Here is a 5,000-nt window from a genome sequence, read left to right as displayed (position 1 = left end):
AGACTGGTGGGTCTAACTTGCTACAGCATTCATTACCGTAGGGCTAAGGTAAAGGTTATACTGAGCTACCGCACCTGCGGATATTTTGCCTGGAGATGTACAATACTCCAAGGCTAAAGTGTCTGCATGACTGACTTGCATTTTTTCAACGGCGCTTCCGTTTAAAACTAATACATGCTTTCTAGCGCGTATTCTTAGAAATTCGACTTAGAGTTTGGTCTGTGAAAAGCTGAAAGTGTGCCTCTGTTGAAGAATGGAAACGCATTCCTATCACAAAAGGACTACATGCAAAAAAGGCTTATTCATCAATATTGTATAAAACGCAAGAGCCATTGTTACGCAACAGACGAGTCATGTCATGTCTGCTGAACGTCTGACAACAGAAGCAAATAATTTGTTGAGAGTTTATATTACCTGGCACGAATTGTTGCTCAAATCGCCAAGATAAGGCAATCATCTTTAGCTTACCTGCGAGAATCAGGGTTTATAAAAGCTGTCTTAGGGGAAAAACACTCATTCAAATTAACACGTCTTTATTCATATGGCTGCTGGAACGTTATCACTCGGGTTCTGATCATCATCGGGGACAATGTTTTCATTAGTATAAACATAAGCCAGACCCCGTAAAGATCAACGTGGAATTCTGCTCATGGTACCATGTTTTTGAACCTGGTTGAGAATGTGCCATACACTGCGTATTTTATTCCCGTTTCATTATAATTAAGACTGTAAAGAGTCTAGCTGATATCAGCATTCCGTCAGTTTTGATTCAGTCCATTACCGGCGAACTGATTTAATCCGAGCAAGGTTTGTTATCTGTGATATGGCTCCATACAAGAATTGTGGTGGATTTTATGGATGTGTTTTTAGGTATGAGAAATCTAACAAGGGAACTTTCCTCAGAATGCAACGATTGTAACTTGTATATGACTCCCCTATTTCGTTACCAACCCACCATCCACCCATCCGGTCCACCAACCAACCAACTAGCTAACCAGCCCATTGCCACCCTCTCTCCACAATCCCCAACCCACACAATTAGGACCAAACAAAAAAGAAGGAACAAAAAAAGACAATACAGAAAGAAGACCAAGAGCCAAACAGACAACTGTCCCCTGTTGACCTCACGGTTGGAGTTTTAGGGGGTGGAGGTCCTGGGTTCTTGAAGCCAACCCCACTCGGTGCCTAAGGAGAGACCCCAAAATACCCGTTTGAAAGGTTAAATTTCAACAGCACGTGAGTCGCTTTTCTGACCATATGCCTCATTTAGGAATGCCTTTTTTTTGTTTTTGGACACTAGGTCCAGCCCTGGACTCGATCACTATATCTGGACGTCTTTATAGTCTATACCGACTTCGACGGAACGGTGAACTAACGGGACGCTGGTTGGTGGACCAGTAGCAAGATGGCGACAGAAGGTAAAGAAGAATGTCGACACAGTCCCTTACCGGCGAACAGATTTGATCAGAGCAAGGTTTGTTATCTGTGATTTACCTGCACACAAGTATTGTGGTGGATTTTATGGATGTGTTTTCTTGTATGTGAAATCTAACAAGGGAACTTTCCTCAGAATGCAACACATGTAACCTGTATATGACTCCCCTGTTCCGTTACCAACCCACCATCCACCAATCCTGTCAACCAACCAACCAACCAACCAGCTCAGTAACCAGCCCAATGTCACCCTCTCTCTAGAGTCCCCAACCCACTAAATTAGGACAAAAAACAGGGATGGCCAAATCTCAAAATGTTTACTCGCCAGCCGGGCGAGTAACTTCAAGAAAGTCACTAGCCCGGCAGAAATGTCACTGGCCCGGTAGATACCACAGTTGCAGAAAACTCGATATTACAACCAAAAGTGTTGCATTTGACCGGAATTGCCATTCGCCAGGCGGTTTCTACTAGCCCGGCGGATTTGTTACGTGCCCCTGGCGATCGGGCGGACGATTTGGCCATCCATGAAAAAAAGGAGAGAAAAAGACAATACAGAAGCCCAAGAGCCAAACAGACAACTGTCCCCTGTTGACCTCACGATTGGAGTTTTAGGGAGTGGGGGGCCTGGGTTCTGGAAGCCACCCTTACTCGACAGATGAACATTTGTGCTCAAGGAGAGACCCAAAAGTATAAACCCATCTGCAAGGCTACATTTCAACAGCATCTGAGCTTCCTTTCTAACCCTGCCTCATTTAGGTAGACGCCCCCCCCCCCCCCCCCTCCTTCTCAGACACTAGGTCCTGTCACGTCCTGGGCTCGATCACTATTTCTGTTCGTCTTTAGTCTATACCGACTTCCACAGAATGGTGAACTAACGGGACGCTGGTTGGTAGGCCAGTGGCAAGATGGCGACAGAAGGTAAAGAAGGATGTCGACACCAGCTATATATGTCCAGAATGTTAATCCCTGCGGTGCGAAGCCAAGCACTGTATTGCTAAGACGCTGAGTGAGGCATTGTGGGAACGCCATCCGGGGCATTAAAACAATGGCGAGAGTGCCCCGCGTCTCTGTCAACAGCCAAAATGCCAAGAACATTATGTAGCTTCTGATTTGATTATTAACACATCCATTGGCCCGGTGGGGCGGGGCGGGGCGGGTGAAAATACATGGGGATGACAGGTCGAATCCAAGGGATGTGTGAGCCATTATTGTCTGTTTGGCAAGGGGAGGGGATTATCCTTTAACACGCAGGTTAATTGGATAAGCCTTGCGGTCCCTGTGTTGAAGCGTCTCCAGCCTTATACAGTTAACCTGCTAAAGGAGCAGAGAGAGAGAGAGAGAGAGAGAGAGAGAGAGAGAGAGAGAGAGAGAGAGAGAGAGAGAGAGAGAGAGAGAGAGAGAGAGAGAGAGAGAGAGAGAGAGAGAGAGAGAGACAAGACAAGACAAGACAAAATCTTTATTATCGAGGGTAATAGATAAGCAAGAATATTGCTTTTTTACATCCAGCCCTCGCCCTAATATAGGGTCAACAAGAACAGAAAACAATATAATCAAAGAACTATCACATCAAACTTAATACATTATAACTGTATATACAGATACAAATTTAAAAAATACATTGTCATGCTGCATTTTAAGTACAATTTCCAAGTGACAATTTTTAACATAACTTAATTTAGATCTGCATATTATTATAATTTTGTTTAACATGCACATACATTTTAAATGAATTGATGAACCATACAGCACATGTTTAGTTGCATTATGTGCGACATATACTTTTTTTTGAAGCTGTCTGTGTTTGTTTTATGCTCTCTCTCTCTCTCTCTCTCTCTCTCTCTCTCTCTCTCTCTCTTCTCTCTCTCTCTCTCTCTCTCTCTCTCTCTCTCTCTCTCTCTCTCTCTCTCTCTCTCTCTCTCTCTCTCTCTCTCTCTCTCGGCCAAACTCATCGTAAAGGATAATGCCTCAACAGATATGAAATTAAAAATGCTTAACTTTCTTCCACTGGAAAAGCATCTCAAGTTAAAGGCACAGTAAGCCTCCCGTAAACCATCACAGAGCTCCCCGAGCGTCTACATACAGTACAAGCATACTTCCATTTGAACGCTCACCGAACGGGAACATCCTGGCTGCTTTCTGTCGAGCGTGAGAAATTTTCAAAGAATTTATTTTTGTGGACTTGGCCCTCTACAACAATGACGCCTCGTTTTGGTGCTGGACGGCTGTTATGTATATTCAGTTGAATACCGGAAATCACGCCCGGACAGTAAGCCTCCCGTAAACCATCACAGATACTGTCAGGCTTTTACACACAGTACAAACACCCTTCCATTTGAACGCTCACCAAACGGGAACATCCTAGGAGCCCTACGTAAAGAGCGAGCAATTTTTAAAGAATTAATTTTGCAGATTGTCTTGAACACTTTTTGGACCCATCCTGAAATCAGGTCAAACATGAGTTACTTCCCTTCGGGTCTCATTCTATCGATGTAAACTGGCGATAGCCGTGAATCGATGATTATCAAAATGTTTTTGGACCGTGGTGCGTTTTTGCGCTAGACCTAACTTTTAAAATCTAAATAATAAATTGACAGCTTGTTACACAAACATTCTTTAATCATAAAAGAATTCTTTTTTCATCAAGACAAGATCAGTACAATTCGAAGTTGTGAAAGTTTGAAAAAAGAAAAGCCCGGAAGCAGGGTCACGCAAGGGTCGTAGCAGACGACGGTTTATGCATATCGCCGTTCCTCTCAACAGTCAAAAGCCATCGCTAGAGTTCTTGTGAACCACAGCCGATTGTTTCGTGCATAATAACGTGCTATTGTAAATAAGCTCACATCGAGTCGCATTCAAATGACTAACTGACGACTACATTGTGAACAAGAGGCGAAGCCTTCACGGCTCACGTAAGAAATCGACAAACAGTAACACAAACTCAATCACTCCGTCACACATACACACACACAGTAAGCATACCGTCGCGATATAACCTTGAACGGTTGAAAACGACGTTAAACACCAAATAAATAAAGAAAGAAACAGTAAGCATAAGTGATACGGTGCAAGAGTGCGAGACACTAGATCTAGATCTGTCTGTCTGTAGCCTACTTTTTACATTTAGTCAAGTTTTGACTAAATGTTTTAACATAGAGGGGGTAATCGAGACGAGGGTCGTGGTGTATGTGTGTGTGTGTGTGTGTGTCTGTCTGTCTGTCTGTCTGTCTGTCTGTCTGTGTGTGTGTGTGTAGAGCGATTCAGACTAAACTACTGGGCCGATCTTTATGAAATTTGACATGAGAGTTCCTGGGTATGATATCCCCGGACGTTTTTTTCATTTTTTCGATAAATACCTTTGATGACGTCATATCCGGCTTTTTGTAAAAGTTGAGGCGGCACTGTCACACCCTCATTTTTCAATTAAATTGATTGAAATTTTGGCAAAGCAATCTTCGACGAAGGCCGGGGTTTGGTATTGCATTTCAGCTTGGTGGCTTAAAAACTAATGAGTGAGTTTGGTCATTAAAAATCGGAAACTTGTAATTAAAATTATTTTTTATTAAACG

The sequence above is a fragment of the Littorina saxatilis genome, linkage group LG2, assembly GCF_037325665.1.
Source record: "Littorina saxatilis isolate snail1 linkage group LG2, US_GU_Lsax_2.0, whole genome shotgun sequence".
In the NCBI taxonomy this organism is placed as follows: domain Eukaryota; kingdom Metazoa; phylum Mollusca; class Gastropoda; order Littorinimorpha; family Littorinidae; genus Littorina; species Littorina saxatilis.
The sequence above is the reverse complement of the archived record's forward strand: the minus strand, read 5'-3'. Positions refer to the sequence as shown.